General features: G+C 41.0%; 1 protein-coding gene across 7 annotated transcripts in view; it reads right to left on the minus strand.

Moving 5' to 3' along the window:
* Positions 1–23,769, minus strand: part of LOC147021229 (uncharacterized) — a 76,843-nt gene that overhangs the window by 35,666 nt on the left and 17,408 nt on the right. The window contains exon 1 of one of the 7 annotated variants that reach the window (XM_085893653.1): positions 2,137–2,265. The exons of the other annotated variants lie outside the window; for them this stretch is intronic. The gene's annotated coding sequence lies outside the window, so the exon portion shown is untranslated. Of the gene's footprint in view, positions 1–2,136; positions 2,266–23,769 lie in introns of those variants that run through there. 7 annotated transcript variants of the gene reach the window in all.

Below are 23,769 nucleotides of genomic sequence, written 5' to 3' on the forward strand. Positions count from 1 at the left end.
CAATGTCTCTTCGAAAGGACCGTTTAGAAAACCCCCCCCATCCACTTTCTCAACAATCCTCTGGAAGAAGTCCTTTCTTTCAAGCTTCTGGGTCTCACTGTCTGCCATGACCTTTCCTGGGAAAGTCACATTTCAAACCTCGCCTACAAAGCCAGTCGCCGACGGGGAATCCTCCGTCATGCAAAGTCCTTCCTCGGCCCACCTAAGCTCCTGACCACTTACAAAGCTTTCATCCGCAACCTGATGGAGTACTGCTCTCCCCTCTGGGCTGTTGCTCCTGCCTCTCACCTTTCTCGGCTTCACGCTGTGGAAACCAAGGCATTTCGGATCATTGGCATCTCCCGCAATGAGGCTGAGTCTTTGGGCCTCTCACACTCTCACCGCAGGCAGGTCGGTGGTCTTTCTGTCTTCTACCATCTCCTCTGTGGCCTCGCCCCCCTGCTCTCTCTCTGCGATTTGTCCCCACCACATTTCCGCAGGGCGCTCAAGGTCCGTCAAAAACCCCCTTCTGGTAAAACTACAAAAATGATGAATCACTGCTCATCTTCACTCTTTCATTCCTCTTTTTTCCTGCCTTAGGAATAAACTCCCTCACTCTATTCAATTCCATTCCATTCTTCCCACCAGGCCTTCAAAACAGCTGTTCACCACCACCTCTTATCATCCCCCATCCAAATCCTCAGTCTTTTCTACCCCCGGGGCATTCCATGTCAAGTGTACACACCCTCCCGACACTAATATCTCATTTTCTCCCCATATGTTGGTCATTTATTCACTTGGGTGAAAAAACTCAAAATACAAACTTTTAGACCTGTGGGCCCATTTTAGGGGCCGCCCAATCTTCCAGAAGCCATATCACAGGATGTGGTGGTCCGATTTGGCTGATCTTGGTATCAAAATGCTCGTAAAAGCGAGATCTTTCGAATCACGTAAAGTAAAATCACTCCGAAACAGTAATTCAAAAAGTTATAGTTTGTGGCGCCCTTTGACCTTGGGCCTCCGCTCCCCAGCCAAACTGATGGTCCCGATTTTTTTCGTATGAGAATACCCCTTCATAAGTAGGGTGAATATACTGATTCTGGCTCACTTTTCCCCATGTAAGTGAATGGGGGATTTTCAGCGATTTATATTTTTTTCCCTAAAAATAAACCCCCTTTTTATCCCAAGGTATATTTATTTGTCTCCCCTTTTAACCTCGGGGCACTCTTTTCAAATAACCAATGTAATAAGATAAAGATTTGTTCAAGTAGTAAAGTAGTAATGTGATTTGTTAAAGGTGATTCCAAAGAAATATCTGAAACAAGTAAGCCTAGGGGCACTCATTTTCAAATAACCAATGCATATTGTTTAGCTCACTCATTGAACCTACAAAGATTTGTTCATTCTCAAATTCCTTCAATAGTTTAATTTTCTTTGCACAATAATCCCCATCTAAAATATTTAAAAATAAAACATTTGAATCTTTATATTTTTTTAAGATACCCCTTTTGTGCCATTATGAAATCATAAACTTCTCTTAATGCTCTTGTTTGACCACGTCCTGAGCCTCAGATTTCTTTTTTTGCATAAGCCCGTTAGGGTTAGCTTTCGACGAGATATTTTCATAAGCCACGCCCACTTTTCCTAATCCCCGCCCACTTTTCCTAAGCCGCGCCTACTCTTACATCATTTCCAGTTCATCTCTGACTCACAAAGAAATCACGAGAAAATTCTAGAATGTTATGGTTTTGAAAAAATTTCCAAGGCTTGTGTGGGCTGTTAGGCAATTTTTTTCAAACAATCCTCCATTTTGAAAAAAATTTTCTCCATTTTCACAAGGCTTGCCTGGGCTTGCCCAGGGAAACCATGCCCAACAGTCTTTCTCTCTAAAAGCTTCAAGCCCAGGCTCCATTTTAAACATATTTTTTGCTGGCAATGGAGTGCTGTGTGCTTGCTTAGAGTTCTACTACTTGTATGAAACTAAACCTTCAAGTTGATGAACTGTATACAAACCTCTTATCTATTGAGGTAAGATTTTATTTTCCTATTTTCAAAGTTTGGTTTAAGCATCGACTCATTTAATAATTAAATAATTTAATTAATACATTATTATTTTCTCTCACAGGAAATTGTATCTGAAATACGAAATGAAAATACCGATTTTGCCACAACTTGGGGTGAAATTGTTGGCTTGGTTGAAGACCTTGTGAGCGACCAAGACCCACAGAACGAGTTCGTCCTTGATGATCCAACCAAAGAGTTATACCTTGGAGACCAGCAAAGTCCTGAAAAAGAGTTTTACAGCAATAGTACTCATTGCGAGTTATCAAGACAATACCCACTGAACAAGTTATACCTTGATGAGCCAGAATACAAGTTTTACCAAGAAGACTCACAAATTTCAGACATTTTGAAAAATGGAGTTTTCCTTGATGATCCACAGTTATACTATGTGAGATCTATCACTGAAACCCATAAAAATTGGAAAAATGGAGTTTTCCTTGATGATCCACAGTTATACTATGTGAGATCAATCACCGAAACCTATAAAAATTGAAAAAATGGAGTTTTCCTTGATGATCCAGAGTTATACTATGTGAGATCAATCACTGAACAACATAAAAATTGGAAAAATGGAGTTTTCCTTGATGATTCACAGTTATACTATGTGAGATCTATCACTGAAACCCACAATATTTCTGGAAATTGTGGTTCGACCTTGGAGTCTTGGATAGATGGTTATATTTTTGGAGACTTGAAATGTGGGTTCTGGCTTGATAACTCACAATGTGATACATATCTTGGAAACTCAACAGGAATGTGGTTATTCCTTGGAAAGTTGGGTTTATTTTGGAGACTTGAAATGCTACCACTCTTTGGGATCTAAACCTATCAAGAAAGTTCTTACTCCCTCTTTCTACGTCATCAAACCTGAAAGCTTTAAAAGACAGAATTGGAAGAAGAGAAAAAAAAACATAAAAAATATATATTGTTAGTTCTGGGAAGAAAGTGCAGGCTTACTCCCCCTTTCTATGTCATCAAACCTGAAAGCCTTAAAAGACAGAATTGGAAGTAGAGAAAAAAAAATGTTAAAAATATATATCGGTGGAAATCTCATTTTGAAAAAGACATTGTGTTGGGCGAGGGATGGGTTGGGGTTGGGATTTTGAATGAGGGCTTGGGTGGGGGTTGAGATTTTGATGGTGAGGGTTGGGGTTGAGATTTTGAATGTCAGGGTTGGGACACACACACACACACACACACACACACACACACACACACACACACACACACACACACACACACACACACACACACACACACACACACACACACACACACACACACACACACACACACACCAACAAACAAAAGTTAAGCCTTGACTATTCAGTTGAGGATTCTGTGTTTTGGGTTCACAGATCGAAGAACGTCCCCCCTTGACACACATTATGTACGGCAGATGCCACCTGTTATACACCTTGGACTTGGCCCTCGAGTGTCCATAACGGTGTACAGTCGGAGGGAGTGAAGCGCCAACCATTGCTCCCATCGTGCGCGCGCGCACGCACAAACACACGCACGCACAAACACACGCACGCACGCACAAACACATGCGCGCGCGCGCGCGCGCACACACACACACACACACACACACACACACACACACACACACACACACACACACACACACACACACACACACACACACACACACACACACACACACACACACACACACACACACACACACACACACACACACACACACACACACACACACAAACAAAACTTAAACCTTGACTATTCAGTTGAGGATTCTGTGTTTGGGGTTCACAGATCTAAGAACGTCCCCCTTGACACACATTACATACTGTTATACACCTCGGACTTGGTCCTCGAGTGTCCATAATGGTGTAGAGTAGAGGGGAGTGAAGCGCCAACCCATTGCTCCCATGGGTATTATCTGCTTAGTTTTGTCTTTTGTAATTCCTGTGAATAAAATGAACCTAAAATCTCTTCCCCTTCTAAATCATATATCTTATAAGTCCAAGGAACCGTGTCTATTAAATCAACAATTTTAAAAAGTCCGTTCGTCCATCGTTTAATGTAACCTTTTTCAAAATGAGATTTCCATCCATATATTCTTACGATATCACCAACTTTGAGCTTAGGTTTTCTGGCATTAATCTCTTTTTCAGATTTTAATTTTGTAAATGTTTCTGATGGTTTTATATTCGTTGACGTGTGAATCGTGTCATTATACTTATCCACAATATCCTGAATAAAAGATGACCATTGTTGTGAACCGAGTTGTGTGAATTTTTTATCGAGTCTCTCTTTTAAGGTACGATTAAAACGTTCAACAACAACGGCCTTTCCTTCATTAAAGGTACTGTATAATGTAATGCTGTTGTTTTTTAGAAAATTCAAAAATGTCTTGTTATAAAACTCTCCACCCTCATCAGTCCACAATTTTTTAGGTTTTCTCTTGCTTTTATTAAATATCTGTTGAACGGCTATCATAAGAGTATTACCTGTTTTGTTTTTTAAAGGGACAATCCATGCGTATTTTTAAAGGGCCCATTTGGATGAAGAAAATTCACTTTCCCTTCATGAGTGTCCAGAAAGGCTTCCATGATGCAGGCAAGCCATCATTTTTCATCATAGTGTACTGTGACATAACCTGAGAGTTTCCCGTTAAAAGTTGGTGTAGATTTTGAAATAGCTGACTCGATACGGTGTTCCTCGCTAAGGCTGAATTCACGTACTTGAAGAGCAGTTTCAGAAATAGGGAAGAAAGCATGAAGTTTTTGAGTTCCAGCTATAGTTTTGGCCGTTTTTAACCTTTCTTCCAGATTTCGTTCTTCCTCGTCATACGCCTCTTGGATCCCATAACCGAACTTCATTTTATTCAAACCAGTTTTAGCAAAGGCGAAAAGATCTTTTGGAGAAATAATTTGACTGTCGTCAGGTCTACGCAGGCTCTCATGTGTTGCTTCTCATTTGACTGTACCTCCCACGCCATCTGAAGGGCCCTTGCTATGACTTGTGGCAAAAAATGCCATTCTGCGTCAATACCATGCTCTGATTTGTGACGACATAGGTTTATGAAGGCTTTGCAATTCTTATATTGACCAGCGCAACCATCTGAGAAATAGTAAAGTTTCTTTACATTTCCAAAGCTAGATTTCAAGTGTTCAATGAGCATTCTTTGGAAGAGGTGGACTGAGACAACGCCGTGAGTATTGCATTCTGATATAATCGTGAACGAATCGTGGTTTAATTTGCCATCGTCCGATTTTAAATAGTAAACACAGGGGTGAATTGTTGCTTGAGAGCAGTTCCAATGGAATCCTTGGGCCGCATCCTGTACGACAAAGAAATAGTTCGCTGAGAAGTCTCCAATAATGACAAATTCTCCTTCACCGATTTCGTCTTTCTTATTTTTCAGAAACTGAGATTGGGCCTTGGGAATGAAGTCGTGTCTCACTAATTTCACCACGCGTTCACAGAATTGATTAATGAATTCTTCCAAAGGCAGGACCATGTAGCTCAGTTCAGATCTTTCAGTGGTTGTCCACCTTTTAAACTGAATTTCATCAATATCTTCTAGTTCATAAGCACTCAGTAGCTCGGTTTTGAAGTCTTCAATTGATGGGCAACTTTCACAATTTCTGAAATAACATGCCGGTTTGCTGGGTTACAAACTATGCGTGCTATCACATGATGATAGCTCGGAAGTTCGGCTATCTGTGGCATTTTGGAATCAAACATCATGAGTTTCACATTTTGATGGATCGTACATACACTGTGTGTACCACCTAAACCGGCCAGGACACACTCCAAGGGACGGAGCATGGCGAACTTCGCGAATCCAACTTTCAAGCCAGGGTTATTCTCTTCGAATTTCTGAAACAGTTCCTTGAGATTGTTTAGTACCAGGCGCTTTTGAATTTTGTCTTTTCCATGTTCATTCCTGATCACCACACAGTCCTTTTTTCCCGGCATTATTCAGCTGACTTCATAATTTCGGTAAAATTCGGGGTTACGACGGATTTCACTTCGTCAGGCAATATTTTACCGTTTGGAATTTGGAGACGATAGCATACCATTTTCTTTCTCTAAATTTTTGGCTTGCACAGCCATTCTTTGGGAGCAACTGAATTCACTCATCATCCCTCTGATGCTCATATTCCCAGACAATATTGTCAGTATACGTATTTGCTCTGAACGGCTTGAAACAACGTATTTTTCTTTCAGGCTTTTGATCACCTCTGGCATGCAGTTTTCATCACATTTTGACGCTGTATTTTGTGTTTTCTCCGCAGTGCTTGGTCCAGCAACGAGTTCTAATTTCTTTCACACAGAATGATGTTCGTCTTTTGGCTGCTCCCGTTAGGGGTCACCACAGCGGATCATCCGTTATGATCCGCAGACTGATTTGGCATAGGTTTTACGCCAGATGCCCTTCCTGACGCAACCCTGGTCGCCTCTTACGACACAGGGATAAGGATTGGGTTTCACCATGATTCTGGGCTGCCCTACACCCTCTCATGGCGTGGCCCAGTGCAGAGCTCCCATCCTCAAGCGATCCTCCAACCCAAGCCTCCAAGTAGCCCGATTACAGGCGCACGCCAGTGCGCCCGGTTTCTTTCGCACAGAATCTTCCACTTTACTTCGCTTTTCAGGAACCTACCCTGGGTTCCTTTCAGCCTTCCGTTCGTCGAATGGGCTTTCGCCTATCATCAATAACGACTGGTTTAATAGGTCAACTTCTGTTTCTCGCTCAAAACCCTCCTCGTCCTCATCTGTCGAAATAGATTCTGCAATGCCTTCAAGAGTACCTTCTGATGATAATTTCGAACTGGTCGAAGATGATTCTTCAATAAGCTCTGGTGACAACTGAGAAAGTTTTTTTTTCTGCACGAAGTGCAAAGTCTTTCATCTTTTTTCACCTTTGAAGAAAATTTTATCAACATATCATTTGACACATTTAGTCAGGCAGCATCTTGCACAAAATAAAGTCCCATGGGATTTTTGGTATGAAAGCAAACCACCATGCTGGACTCTTCAAGTGGACCCTAATAATTAATAAAAAGCTTGGTGGCACTCTGGGAAATGGTGCGGACATGTTTTTTGAACACATTTAACATTTTTTGAAGAATGACTATTTTACGCCACTTAATAAGTGACATAATGTCACCCTGACCCCTCCATATACCACCAATTTCGTCATATTTGGTATCAAATTGACCGGCATGAACCTCTGCATATTCATAGGTCATTTATTCGTCAATATATGAGCCATATCATGAATAAATCACACAAAAATCAAAATTTTGACGATATTTCGACTTCAGTTTCACCGTCAGCAGTTCACCAAAATACCTTTTTCTCAACATTGTGCTCACCAGTCTGCTAATGAATAGTATCGCAACGTACCTAAGTTATCACTAGTTCTTTTGATATTTTATACATATCATTCACTTGATAATTAATTCAACGAGATATACCACAAAATGTAACCCTACCCACGAGTTCATACGTATGCATAAGTCCCATGGCAGTCAGCTCTCATCCAAAGAGCTCGTCGCTGTCATCATCGTTATCGTGTTCATCTGGTACTTCATCCTCATCATCGTCGGTTGAGTGGTGCGAGTTTTCGCAGTTGTCTTCCAGACTGGAACATCCGATAGCTAGTTGCTGTGGCATCTCGTGTGTCATTTTGAAGGTCATCGTTACCTTGTTTCCAAATTGTTGTGGTGACAAGTACTTCGCCACAGTACTATGTGCCAGACTTACGGCATGCTTGTTGACGATGAAGTATTCCTTGTCTGTTGACAATGTTGTGTTTGGGCCCTGGTTTAACCATCTATAAAATATGTAGAGTTCTTCTGGAACATGCTCGCTCGTAGACTCAGATAAGTTTCCAGTGAATGTCCATTTGTCGGCCTTGCGTATCGCTCTCCTCAAAATTGAAGATGCTTTGTATAGCGCCCTCATGTCCGATTCCATCCCCATCTCTGTTTCCTCCATCCGGTTAATGGCTTCATCCCTGGTAGTTTTGATTGTGCAACGTTCTGGCTCATTGATGCGCTTCGGTTTGTTGAACTCTATACTGGGTATTTCGTTCTGCAGCAGTTGCTTGATGACCTTGCAGGGGCATTCTGGATGGTCACGTTGTTAGCAGATCTTATTGCAGTGAAAGTGTCTTGTAGTTCACCCATGTTGAGGATTTTTTCCATCCAACATCATGCCTTCTGCTAGGCTCAGGAACTCAATTTCTGCTGCAACCTCAACTACAATACCGGCTTGAGGAACTTCTGATGATTTCTTGACACGCCAAGCATTTGTTACATGAATTGCCCAACATCGCTTGTGGTATTTAACATCAATGGCATGCGCATCTGTGGGGTTTATTGAAGTACTGAGCTTCACACGAAGCTGTTCGTCTCCACTTTTTGCAAAGGCCTCCTCAAGAGAAACACTTGCATTTCCAGTGGTGAGTAGATGTAGTGAATTAGTACGCGTTGCTCCAAGATCACAGAAGAAACACAGGTCACTCTCGTATGGGGTTGAATGAGAGTGTGTAAATGTAGTTGAGGCCTGAGAGGATTTTTCATCATGGATTCCTTTGGATGATAATCGTTTCTCGAAGTGTCCTTTTGCTCTGTTGAGCATTCCAGCATGAACAGTATTCTGCTGACATTTCCTGTGTCATGATGCAGATTTTTCCGGCAGGTCCTGGCTGGAAACATTTCCAAGTCGCCGGCTGATTTTGGGATAGTCTCTGTCACCGTACTTAGCTCGCTCTCTGATACAGAGCAATATCTTCTCGTAAGCACTGGTACTCTGAACTAATGTTGCGGCACTTTTTGTTTGGCAAATAATACACAAGGAATAGTCAGTGTCTACTCTCGCAACTTTCTCTGGAGGAAATACAGTTTTTGTGGCTGACTCTATTTCGATGTTGACAAGGTGATGTATTAGAATGTGGAAGCATTTGTTAGCAATAGCAGAATACGCAATTAGCCGTCACTGGGTACAAGAGAGGGATAGTATGCTGGAGTTCCAATCTAGTATCTACAAACTACCGATGACCCTTTCTGTTTTTGTCAGATGTTTTGCTGCATCTGAAAAACATAACAGTGAAAAACATAAAAGTATGTTTTTCAACAGAATCAGCTATATTGCATTGAATATATCATCTTGTGGCTCTTCAGCAGCATCACATCTGAAAGAGAGAAAATGCTTATATTTGTGGATACCATGGTTACTATAGTCATATGGGAAGACTACCTCAACGTAATCATCTACAGTAGGATTTGTGGCATGTGTTTACAAAATCATGCATCCAAATTTACAGATGTCGGAAAGCGTAACCTTCCGATTCATTAGGGTGTAGGGTTACATTTTGAGGTATATCTCGTTGAATTATCAAGTGAATGATATGTATAAAATATCAAAAGAACTAGTGATAAGATAGGTACGTTGCGATACTATTCATTAGCAGATTGGTGAGCATAATGTTGAGAAAAAGGTATTTTGGTGAACTGCGGACGGTGAAACCGAAGTCGAAATATGGTCAAAATTTTGATTTTTGTGTGATTTATTCATGATATGGATCATATATTGACGAATAAATGACCTAAGAGTATGTAGACGTTCATGCCGGTCAATTTGATACCAAATATGACAAAATTGGTGGTATGTGGAGGGTCAGGGTGACATTATGTCACTTTCTAAGCGGCGTAAAATAGTCATTCGTCAAAAATGTTAAATGTGTTCAAAATACATGTTTGCACCATTTCCCAGAGTGCCACCAAGCTTTTTATTAATCATTAGGGTCCACTTGAAGAGTCAAGCATGGTGGTTTGCTTTCATACCAAAAATCCCACAGGACTTATGATGCTCCCTGACTAATTGCGACGATCTTTTCATTGTTTCGTTTTATGGCAGCTGAACGGATCGCAACAGTATTTTCGGAACTCCTTTCGATCTTCAGTCGCCATGCTTACTGCAAAATATGCAAAAACTGACATTAGCCCATTTATAACCTAATTCGCTGATGGTTATACAAAAAATGTACACTTAAAAATCAATAGACACAATAGGCAGAATAATTTTTCGCAAATGATGCAATATATATATATATATATATATATATATATATATATATATATATATATATATATATATATATATATATATATATATATATATATATATATATATATATATATATATATACATATACATACATACAGGGTAAGTCAAAAGTAGCGCCCTATTTCTGTTTTTTCAGCTGTCAGATTCTTTCTGGGAAGTCATGTTGTGAATAATTGTCTTGCAGCTTATTAATTTTCGTAATTTTTTTTTTTATTTTGTTTTGCAGGTTATTGCTGCGAGTTTGGAAAGTTACTGAATTTGCACCAAATTCAACCATGCATTACCTTTCAATGAACCAATGGCATTGCGGCCGTAAAACATTACTACAAATGTAATGAACAATCAACGATGGTGGCACACTGTTTGGCACAGGAATTCGATATTAACCCACGTTAGGGAAGAAACATATGATTGATTGTCGAGAAATTTGAAGGAACAGGGTCGGTAGCCACTGCAAAGAAGTCCAGTCATCCAAAAATGGAAACGAATGTAGCTAAGGCTGAAGAAGCCATCAGAAGACTGGAACAAAGTCCGCAAAAGTCAACTCGCCATTTATCTGCAGAGTTGGAAGTGAGCCAATCAAGTGTTATCCGTATCCTTCACCAGATAAAATGGAAACATTACATTCCACACTTACTGCATGCCCTTCAGGATGGAAATGACGACCGCCGTCTTCAATTTTGCGAAGAGTTCTTAGCTAAACTTCACGAAGAGGACACAATGCTCGACAACATATGGTGGTCAGATGAGGCATGTTTTAAGCTTAATGGCACAATTAACAGACACAATTGGGTCTACTGGGCTGCGTATAACCCAAGAGTGACAGTTGAGAAGGAGGTAAATTTACTTGGAGTAACAATTTGGGCAGCCATATCTCCATTAGGGATAATTGGACCCTTTTTCTTTGAGGGATCTGTCACTGCAGAAATTTACCTGTATATGCTGCAAACCTTCTTTTGGCCCATGGTACAAGATCACGACTGTTATTTTCAGCATGATGGAGCTCCACCTCATTATGGACGCTATGTTCATCAGTGGCTTGATGAAAACTTCCCCAGAAAGTGGATCGGCCGCCGCAGTCCGATCGAGTGGCCGGCAAGCTCCCCAGACCTTTCACTTCCAGATTTCTTTCTTTGGGGGCTCATGAAAGACCTTGTTTATCGTGAAAAGCCTCGTACTATTCAGGAATTGAAGGCTCAAATCACTGCAAATTTTGAGGTAATTGATATCAAACGCTGCAGACATGTGTGCCGCTCTGTGCCTGCTCGGCTGCAATTGTGCATCGATCACGAGGGAGGGCACTTTGAAAATTGCAAGTAAAACAGCTTGGTACAGTTCCGTAATAATTTTTTCTTGAATAAATGGTTAGATAAACATGTTATTCATTTATTTCTACCTTCTTGTACACTGTAATACAAATGGCAAACAAACAATCAACTGACAGAAATCGGGTGCTACTTTTGACTCACCCTGTGTGTATGTATATATGTATATGTATATGTATATATATATATATATATATATATATATATATATATATATATATATGTATATATATATGTATATATATATATATATATATATATATATATATATATATATATATATATATATATATATATATATATATATATATATATATATATATATATATATATATATATATATATATATATATATATATATATATATATATATATATATATATATATATATATATATATATATATATATATATATATATATATATATATATATATATATATATATATATATATATATATATATATATATATATATATATATATATATATATATATATATATATATATATATATATATATATATATATATGTATATATATGTATATATATATATATATATATATATATATATATATATATATGTATATATATATGTATATATATATATATATGTATATATATGTATATATATATGTATATATATATGTATATATATATATATATATGTATATATATATGTATATATATATATATATATATATATATATATATATATACATATATATATATATATACATATATATATACATATATATATATGTATATATATATATGTATATACATATATATATGTATATATATATATATATATATATATATATATATATATGTATATATATGTATATATATGTATATATATATATATATATATATATATATATATATATATATATATGTATATATATATATATATATATATATGTATATATATATATATATATATGTATATGTATATATATATATAATGTCGTTGACTTACGGCCTATGTGACTTACGACTGATCGACTTTATGACCACGACGACTTTACGAACAGACTGCTCAGTTTCTGCCCCAGCACCCGCCAGTGCTAGTGTGTTATCGTGGTCTCAGAATAGCGCAGTTTATCTGCATCCGTTTGTCTTAAAAATTTTACTTCAAACCCCCAAGATGTCTACCAAGAGGAAATTATCTTTGTCTCCTCCTCAACCTGCCAAGAAGGAAAGAAAGGCCATTGATCTCGCCACGAAAATGCAGGTGATCAAACAGTACGAAGGAGGAAAGTGAATACCTAGAAAGTGAATGCGATCACACGTGATCTTAAGTTATCTCACTCTACTGTGTCGACGATTATGAAAGATAAAGAATGGCAAAGGACTGGGCCCATCCACAAAATGGAGAAATTGCTGCATGCTTGGATGGAAGATCAGATCCAAAAACGGACACCTTTAAGCCTTTTTATTGTGCAGACGAAGGCTAGAAGTCTATTTCATTAATGAGCCAAATGAGACAGACGGAATTATTTCAGGAACCGCGCCGGTTCCGTGGGACGCTGCGTACGAGATCCGTTCCGTGTTTTGCAAACCGCTCAAGTGCGGGCGATTTCATGATGGGAAGCGTTGAAAGGATCTGTTTTTTGGATTTTTTTATGTTTTGTATTTTATTAATTTAGTATGTTTTGTAACTACTGTAAAATGTTTTCTATTTTTTTGTATTTTTGCAAATATTAAACCAATTTTTCCTGTAGTATTCAGTGTTTGACTTAAACCTGACGGATGTACAAACGTTATACAGTAACATTAAAAAAATGGTTTTTATAACCATGGTTATAACAATAATGAACAAAGAAAATGTTAATAAAGTATGACTGGCAGATGATTATTATATCATTATACAGTATAATATACCGACGGTAATTTTTGCATAGGCCTATACACTATAAATAAAGGTAAAAATAAAGGTTGGCCGACTTACGACCAAATCGACTTACGACTGGTCGGTCAGAACCGATCGTGGTTGCAAGTCGACGAATGACTATATGTGTGTATATATGTATATATATATATATATATATATATATATATATATATATATATATATATATATATATATATATATATATATATATATATATATATATATATATATATATATATATATATATATATATATATATGTGTGTTACTGCTGTGGAAATTCACAGACCACCATAAAGGACCTTAGATCAGTTATGACGATAAGTATATGTGTAGTTCGATTTCCCCACTGTTGTTTCGAGGGAATTTCCATGTTCACAGGGCTGTGATCCTTTGAGATAGCCATTTTTCTTTTGCTGTCGTTATTCTGGACCAATCATCCCCCAACAACCAAATCGCCACCACCAACAACGCCCCCAAACAACTACACCAAGCCACCACCACCTTCGCCCCCTTCACCTCCACAACCCCACCCCGCAAACATCGCCTCACCCCCACTCTCAAACGACGCCTGCCAACAACCAAATCGCCACCACCAACACCCTTCCCAAACCACCACAGCAAACTCCCACCACCTTCGTCTTTCTACCGAACGTCGTGCCATGGGTTGTGAATGGGATCCTTTTGAAGAAGAAATCGGATCAGGAATGATTCACGCCCACTTTTCATCCATCCAATGGCTGAGCATCAGGTGGTGTAGCCCCGCCTCCAAACCCGCTGTGATCCACAAATTTACATATGCACTCCTCGCCCGGCCTATAGAAGCGCGAGCACAACGCAGCTCGAGGCAGTCAAGTCGGGTCTGGAGAGTGGCAGTCTGGAGGGGTCGGAGAACAGAACGGCGCTCGAAGAGGCAGTCTGGCAGAGTCGGTGGAGCAGCAGTCTGGAGGGATCAGAGAACAGGACGGAGCTCGAAGAGGCAGACGGCGGCAGTGTCGGTGCGGCAGTGTCGGGAGACGGAGCTCGAAGCAGACGGGGAAAGGCAGACGGGGGCCGATCGACGGAGAGGAAGGAGCTCGGAGCTCAGGTCGAAGTTGAGGGGCGAGGAGGTTATCAGTTATCAGCTCGGTTATCACTGAAGGACGGAACGGACCGCTTAAGCGGTTGGTGTCCTCGGCCGGCCAGCGGCGAGGTACGATCGCCCGGTTAACTACTCGCGCAGGTACTTAGGTAGGTCGAGTTTGGCGAACAACCCTATCCTGCGTGGGTGGGTGATTGGCACGATTGTGGTGTGGTCGAAAGACCCACCTGTGACTAGCTCCTGGCGGTAGTTCCAAGGAGGGTCACGACTGAATTGTCCATTCCGGTGGGCGACGCTGTCGTGATTTGAGTTACGTGGCCGATCGCACGTGGGGCGAACCGAAATTCGTAACAAAAAAAAAAAATTATATATATATATATATATATATATATATATATATATATATATATATATATATATATATATATATATATATATATATGTGGAGCTGTTGAACAGCTCCCAAGATGAGAGCAGCCATTTTAATAGGATTACCTTTTCTTAAAAAATTGAATGTAGCATTTAATTGAGGAATCCAAAGCATTTAAGATGCTCTCAGTAAGCTACCGTTTTTTGACTGTTGGTAACACTGAACAACAAAAATTTTTTACTGGAGATGTGTAAAGTGATTTAGACTAATTTGGGTACGCTGATTTCAAAAATCATAACCGTTTTGCTGTATCACGTCAGGATTTTCAGGAACAGAAATATTCCCATTGCCTAGAAGTCAGGATTTCAATGAAATTTACAAAAATTCATTTATTCATTTATTTCATCATGAATGCTTCAAAATTATAGAAATTACAGAAAAACTCCACTAGAATGTAATTAAAAATGCTTTAGGCATTTGGCTTTGCGTTTGTGCTGCTCTGTGTCAGTTTCACGATGCAGGAACCAGCAGAAATCGCCCATCATTACATGTTCGGGTTGTCCCACCCTTGGTAACGCGTCTCCATGAGTGAAATCTCTTGGTGGAATCGCTCGCCGTGCTCGTCCGAGACTGCTCCCAAGTTGTCAGGGAAGAAGTTCAGGTGCTGGTGTAGGAAATGGATTTTCAGGGACATCCTGGAGCCAAGTTTCCTGAAGGACTCCAGCAGCTGCTGCACTATTTCTTCATAGTTGTCCGCGCGCTCGTTCCCCAAGAAGTTGTCCGTCACAGCTTTGAAGCTCCTCCACGCTGCCAGCTCTTTGGGGTTTAGAGTTGTCGGAAAAGTTTCGTCCTTCATAATCTGTCGGATTTGCGGTCCAACAAAGACACCAGCCTTGATCTTGGCCTCCGACAAGGTGTTGCCAAACTTTTCCTTGAGGTATAAAAACCCACGCCCATTCAGATCCATTGCCCGTACAAAACTTTTCATCTAGCCGAGCTTTATGTGGAGTGGTGGAAGGAAAACCTTGGCTGGGTCGACAAGGGCGACATGCTTCACGTTGTGTCGACCAGGTACATGCTCTTTTCGCTCTTCCCAATCTTTCTTCGTCCAGTGATTCTTGTCGTCTCTGCTATCCCAGAGACAAAGGAAGCACATGTATTTCGTGTAGCCTGACTGCAGCCCTAACAACAGCGCCACCACTTTCAAGTCTCCGCAGATGTGCCAGTTGAAGTCATTGTACTTGATGGAATCAAGCAGCTGCCGCATAGTCTCATAGGTCTCTGTCATGCCGAACGCGTGAGCCAGTGGGACTGATGGTTTCTCATTGCCATTGTGGAGCAAAACAGCCTTCAAGCTGTTCTTCCCCGAGTCGATGAAGAGGCGCCAGTCTGCAGGATCGTGATCACACGCAAGTTCTTTCAACAGACCGTTGATGTCACTGCAGAATGTCATCGTGTCTTTCATCTCAAAGAACTCAGCCATGTCTCTGTGACGTGCTCTGAACAAGGATATCTTGGTGTTAGGTTCAAGTAGATTCCACTGCTGCAGCCTTGATCCAAGCAGCTCTGCCTTCGCCTTTGACAGCGAGAGATCTCTTACAAGATCATTTAAGTCTCCCTGGTTCAGAAGGTGTGATTCTTGAGTGTCGGGTTCAAAAGGTTCATCACCATCCTCTTCACCACTGCTTACAGCTATGTTCTGATCAGCTGGAGGTGTTGGAACGGGGTTCTCGTCATCATGAGGCACAGGTTTACGAGCAGAGACGCAGTCAGCGTACTTGATGTGACCTTTATTCTTCTTGTTGAAGCCGGCGATGCTTGTGCAGCAGAAATAACAATCATCATGATGATTCTGCGGCTCACGCCATATCATGGGCACCGCAAATGGCATGCTCGCGCGCTTGCCCACCAACCACTGAGTCAAGGTTGTGTGACAGCTTGTGCAGCAGATGTGTGGTGCCCAGCTCTGTTCTTGGTCCCCCACCTTACACCCGAAGTAGTGAAAGTAGGCGGCCTTCATTTTCACTGCTGTAGATATACTTCGCTGTTCATCTTTTTTGGTATACGGACCACAGACATAACAGAAGTTGTCAGGATGATTGGTACAGGAACGCCTACTCATCTTTATCTGAAAGAAAGAAATATAACACAAGTTAACAACAATTGTACGAAATAGACATGTTAAAGACATATGTAAATTTCATTGAAATCCTGACTTCTAGGCAATGGGAATATTTCTGTTCCTGAAAATCCTGACGTGATACAGCAAAACGGTTATGATTTTTGAAATCAGCGTACCCAAATTAGTCTTAATCACTTTACACATCTCCAGTAAAAAAATTTTTTTGAAATTTGTTGTTCAGTGTAATCAAAGCAAGTCGGCTATATATATATATATATATATATATATATATATATATATATATATATATATATATATATATATATATATATATATATATATATATATATATATATCTCTGTCTCTGTCTCTGTCTCTGTCTCTGTCTCTGTCTCTGTCTCTGTCTCTGTCTCTGTCTCTGTCTCTGTCTCTGTCTCTGTCTCTGTCTCTGTCTCTGTCTCTGTCTCTGTCTCTGTCTCTTTGTCGCGCAGCTGAACATCTGGCTTTCTTGTTGGCCCTTGTAACAACATTCTTTGAGCCTTGAGCTCGGAGAAGCCCAATCATAAATCAGCACTGTTTTGGTATAGTTCAAAAGGGAACATTTTGCAGTAGACTGAGACGATAATATGTATTGTGATAAAGATCTGCCTGACCAATAACAGATCTTCTTGCTAGTGAAAAGATCAATGCTTTGTCAGACCAGGAGAGAACCAGTGCTGGGGTGTTGTTACTTTCAAAGAATACGATATCTTAGAAAGGAAATATAAAGCTGATGGAAGTTGGGGAAATCATGAAAACAGATGAGCAGGAAAAGTATATATAAAGTAAACCAAACTGCTTGCAGGCCAGAGTTTGACTGAGCTGGGATACTGTAGGTATTCTGTGCCTTTCTACTCTCGTGTACACTTTTGGTGTGTATTAAAGCTCTTCTATACGACGATTGGTGTAGTCATTGCTTGATTGCAGACCCTGATCTCGACATTTTGGCGTAGTCGGCAAGGGGTAAAAACAGAGCAAAAGAGGGGAACTTCTTGCTTGGTGAGACAAAAAGAGGACAGCAGCCGGCCGGCTTAAAGATAAGGTAAGAACTGACTCTTTTTCTCGTACCGGGACATACAGGTTTGCTGCGCTTTGTGATCTGTACTTATCTTAAAAGAACGGGAAAAGAGGGAGCTTTGTGCACATCAAAAAGAGGGGTACCCCAGGGGTTTAAGTGTTCGCAGGGGAGGTTGAAGTTGATGCTTGCAGGCTCATCTAAGAAATCCCTGGAGAACAGTGTCTAAAGGGGAGGTTGCAAGGTACAAACCCTGGGAGGGTAATCTGAGAAATCTCCAAGAGACAAGGTATTTCTGTGGGAGATTGAGGACGTGGAAGGTGTGCAAGGGAGTGTGAGGGTTCGTGGAAAGGTGTGAAAGACACCCAACCCAACCCGAGACCACCCCAGGCAAAACACTGACCAGTCCAAGAATACTCTAGAAATGATCAAGGGAAAGTGGGAAAATAAAGCTGTAATGGAAATTATGGACCAAGGTCATGTGATCAATTGGAATCATGCTATGAATGAATATAAAAGTACCCATATGCATTCCTAGAATAAGATTCGTTAAGATCTGCATATGTGAATAAGCCCGAACCAAACTTGAAGCTTGTAAGATGTGTAAGGAAGAAGCATGACAAATAAATAATGTTGGAAAAAGAAAAAAGAAAAGTTGTAAGTGTTAAGATTAAAAGAATAAGTTGAGAAAACACCTTGCCCCACCCGTGCAACTGCAGTGCACAGAGCGGGGAAATCAAGAGAGAATACCAGGTAACCCATCTGAGGGTTTCCTTAATCCACCGAGGTTCTGTCCAAACCTAGAAGGTACGAGGTCGCTGGCCACGACTTTTGCCTTCCCGGTGAGGAGGTAGCGGAAAAACGCAGGCGGAAGGGAAGGTTACAGTGCAGCAAACTCAAAATCGGTAAAATATCCATTAAAAGAACAGGAATTGAGATTAGTTCTGATGTGATAATATTTGGAAATTTAAAGCGAGGTGCTGAAAGAACAGCGGACGAAGCTCGGCTGCTCGTGAAAATGATGTGTGGAAATGGAAGGTGGGAGGGAATGAGTCCCCACAGAGGGAAGGATGCCCCATTGTGAAGTGGAGGAATGTGTGCGCCTTGCCTGAATGGTAAAGGTGGGGGTCGTGTTCCTCTTTGAGATTTTTTTTTTTTTAAACGACTCAAAAACGAGTCAACGGGAAAATTTGTGGCAGATGTGCCGAATAGAGCCTTGATTGTGATCTCCAAGTCCAGGAGTCCATACAACACGAATTAAATTGAGAATTATTTAATCACGGTTGGAAATAAATAAAAGGTAATTTAATACAGAGTCAAATAGTTCTGAAATATGTTTAAATTGATTTGTATATGTGAGTAATGTGTGGGTCGAACGTATGTACGCAGTTTGTTGTGGATGGGGAGAGACGCGAGACCAAGGTGCGAACGAAGGAGGAAGGATAAAGATGGGGGCGAGCTGTGTCGAAGTGCACATGCTGTGCCCAGAGGCGTGCTGTGTCTTCACTCGTCGGTGAATGAAACAATGACATCCAAGCTGCAGAAATGTTTTTGGGGGAAATGACTCGTGGTCTTTGAACACGCGGCCATTGCGGGCCTTGTCACGGAGCATTAATCGTCTGCCTGGCGCGATCAAGTTTTTTGTATGAAAGCGGACAGAGGAGCACGTTTGTTGTCCTTATATGAGCCTCTATCTGTCAGGATAAATTATTTGGATTAAAATTGACCATAAAAGCGGTTATCGTGCTGAATGTGTTGGTGCCCTGCTGTGAAGTGCGGGCTGTGCGCGATTTTTGCTTGGGAGAGTCGGGCTGCGTGAAGTTTGCCTGAATACGGGGAGAAGCTTTGGAAAAGAAATATATATTTTTTTAACCGAGTGAGGCACGGAAAATTATCAACACGGTTGGTGCATCATTATTGTGAGGAGCTCGGTTTTACAATCAATTGTGGTTGGCATCTGTGGTTGAATGTACGAAGTAAGCCGTGTGTGAAGCCCTTGAAGGAGGGAGGGCTGTACGGTGTGCGAGATGGAGTACGAAGCACGAGTGTGGTCAACATCTGGGCCGCATTGAAATCGGCCGTGCCGAGGGTGCTGTGTAAATTTTCGAAGCAGTTCATCCTGGCCTTGTAAGTTTGCAAGTACACATGTGCAAATGGACAAGACCATTGTGTGCTGGACCCTGAGTAAATTCCACAATGTGCCAACCCCCTACAGCCCCCTGCACCTCCGAAGAGTCTGGAGGTATGGCTGCCCTTTGAGCTGTGCAGCCTCGGTTCAAATCTCAACGCAGCTCTAAAACTGCCATCCTGGTGTTTCACATGCACTGCAAAGTTTGCTAACATCGGTTCGTGAACATTAAAGATCCCACGATGCTTTTTGCGAAGAGTTGGCAAATTATTGCAGGCACCCTGAACATTAAGCTACAAAACTGCTGCTCGAACGTGCAGGGGCACAGCTGCTGTCAGGATGGGTTCTGACTCGAGTCGTCAGTTGTGTGCAGTACGTGGCGACAGATTAGTATCAATTGTCACAAGGACGTGTTCGTGCAAATGATGCAGTGTCCCTCCACCGATACACACATTGGAATAAATAATCTCACCGACCTGGGTGGAATGACAGGCTGAGTCAACCTCAGGAACCAGGGATACTGTGAGTTGTTTTTGAAAGGTAATTTTTGCTTCCTCATGACCTATATTCAAGTTATAATTGTTGAAATGTATCCACTATTCAATAGAGGGTGGGGTATTGGTGGGCCGGTCGGGATGGTGGAGGGGGGCTTTTCTATGAAGCTAGAAAGTGCGGGCGGAGCTTTCGTGACGTTATGGCCCACTTGGAGCTACTCATAAAAGTGTGCCACTTCTGGAGGAGACTCCCTTGTACCACCTTACCGCTCCATCAAGATTCCATCTCTAAAAATTATTATAATTGTGGTGTTCCTTTTCCACTATGTTTCTAAGTAACAGAGAGGCAAATGTGGAGCTGTTGAACAGCTCCCAAGATGAGAGCAGCCATTTTAATAGGATTACCTTTTCTTAAAAAATTGAATGTAGCATTTAATTGAGGAAGCCAAAGCATTTAAGATGCTCTCAGTAAGGTACCGTTTTTTGACTGTTGGTAATCAAAGCAAGTCGGCTATGGCTGTCGCTATCTCTCTGTCGCTATCTCTCTCTATCTATGTCTCTCTGTCTCTCTGTCTCTGTGTCTCTCTGTCTCTGTGTCTGTCTCTGTCTCTGTGTCGCGCAGCTGAACATCTGGCTTTCTTGTTGGCCCTTGTAACAACATTCTTTGAGCCTTGAGCTCGGAGAAGCCCAATCATAAATCAGCACTGTTTTGGTATAGTTCAAAAGGGAACATTTTGCAGTAGACTGAGACGATAATATGTATTGTGATAAAGATCTGCCTGACCAATAACAGATCTTCTTGCTAGTGAAAAGATCAATGCTTTGTCAGACCAGAAGAGAACCAGTGCTGGGGTGTTGTTACTTTCAAAGAATACGTTATCTTAGAAAGGAAATATAAAGCTGATGGAAGTTGGGGAAATCATGAAAACAGATGAGCAGGAAAAGTATATATAAAAGTAAACCAAACTGCTTGCAGGCCAGAGTTTGACTGAGCTGGGATACTGTAGGTATTCTGTGCCTTTCTACTCTCGTGTACACTTTTGGTGCGTATTAAAGCTCTTCTCTACGACGATTGGTGTAGTCATTGCTTGATTGCAGACCCTGATCTCGACATATATATATATATATATATATATATATATATATATATATATATATATATATATATATATATATATATATATATATATATATATATATATATATACACACACATACATACATATATATTTATACAGTAATCCCCCGTTTCTCGCGGGGGTTACGTTCCAAACCTTCCCGCGCTAAGTGAAAATCCGCGATGAATGGACGCCTCCCCCCCCCAAAAAAAAAAAAAAAAATCGACTCGTCTGGTCTGGTCGGTTTGGGAGAGATCGGGTTTGAGGTGCCTGAGATCGACTTGTCTGGTCTGGTCGGTTTTGCAGTGATTGGGTTTGAGGTGCTGGAGATCGACTCGTCTGGTCTTGTCGGTTTGGCAGTGATTGGGTTTGAGGTGCCGGAGATCGACTCGTCTGGTGGGTTTGGCAGTGATTGGGTTTGAGGTGCCGGAGATCGACTCGTCTGGTCTGGTCGGTTTTGAGGTGCTGGGTACCAGCAGTGCTCGTCCAACGGCGGCAAACATTTTTCCTTCCCGAGGCATATACCGAGCACCTTAGCCTTCTCCTGGAGCATCAGGTCCTTCCTCTGGCACTTCGGTTCCTTGCCAGAAGCCTTAGAAGGTGCAGGGCGTTTGGGCGGCATCGTGGGGCTTGGAGAAAAAACGTAGAAAATATTCGAAGTTCACAAGCGAAACTTTGTCTCGTGCGTTGTGCGACTGGTCGAGCACCACGCGTTATAATTTATTGCTTAAATAATTTATATTTTATATATTATTACCGCGATGTACCGGGGGAATCCGCAGAAAAAATTATTTACGTTCCAAGGGAAAACCCGCGATGAACCGTGGGTGCGATAGGTGAACCGCGATAAAGCGGGGGTTGACTGTATATATATATATATATATATATAATAGTCCAGAGATGATGATTGTCAATTTCAGACATAAAGTCGCCTGCCAGCAGGTGACGTCATTGGAACGATGACAGCAAAGGTCGCCCAATGTCGAATCACGAATTAGTAATATGTGGACCCCGAACAATAAAACCATCATCATACTTGAACCCATTGAGATCCCATTTTCATTTATGCTGAGGTGTTGGAGTATATGTAGGGGTATTCTCACACAAAAAATAAAAAATAAAAAATAAAAAAAAAATCAGGATCATCGGTTTGGCTGGGGGCGACGGCCCAAGGTCAAAGGGCGCCCCAAACTATAAAACTTTTTGAATTCCTGTTTCGGAGTGACTTTACTTTACGCGATTCGAAAGATCTCGCTTTTACGAGCATTTTCATACCAAGATCATCCAAATCGGACCACTACAACCTGTGATATGGCCACTGGAAGATTGTGTGTCAACCGGGGGCACCCAAAAAATTTTTGGGGGGGGGGGGCTAAAATGGGCCCCCACGTCTGAAAATTGACACATAATGTTTTACCATGGATACAAACACTTGCACAAAAAAAGAGTGAAACCTGAGACGTTGTGTTAACATTTCACTGAAAAATGTGTACACTTGACATGGAACACACCCCCCCCACCCCCCACCCCCGATAATCCACCCAAGCCCACCTCCTTCAATTCCCTGCTTTCCTTCCTGAAAGTCCCTGTAATGTCCATCTTGTATACCCCATGTTCCCCACCCCATCCCTCTCCTTTCCACAGAACTCCTAATGTCGCTGTTCCCCACTGTTTTGTCCTTCCCACTCCCACCCCTCTTGTCTCATGCCCCGCTTGCTGTGCATTGTGTGTTCGCTCTTCTACAAGCCTCGACAAGGTATATAAAAACAAACAAAAAATAATAATCAATGTCTCCATAATATGTATGTGATTGGTCGTTTACAAAATTGGGATGTTTTATTTGAGTGCAAGGTTGGTTTACCATGGGCAATTGACAGCAGAATCTTTCATTAAATGAATAAGGGTCAGGAAATAAAAATGTGATGGATTGTGGAGTTATTGATGCTATCATGATTCTGGGAAGGTAAATGGAGCCAAAGGTGTGTGCAGTACAGTAAGTCCTCGCTAACCGGAAGTTCGCATATCGTAGTTT

The sequence above is a fragment of the Eptatretus burgeri genome, chromosome 8 (assembly GCF_056783735.1).
Source record: "Eptatretus burgeri isolate ZD-2024b chromosome 8, Ebu_testis_v1, whole genome shotgun sequence".
NCBI lineage: Eukaryota > Metazoa > Chordata > Myxini > Myxiniformes > Myxinidae > Eptatretus > Eptatretus burgeri.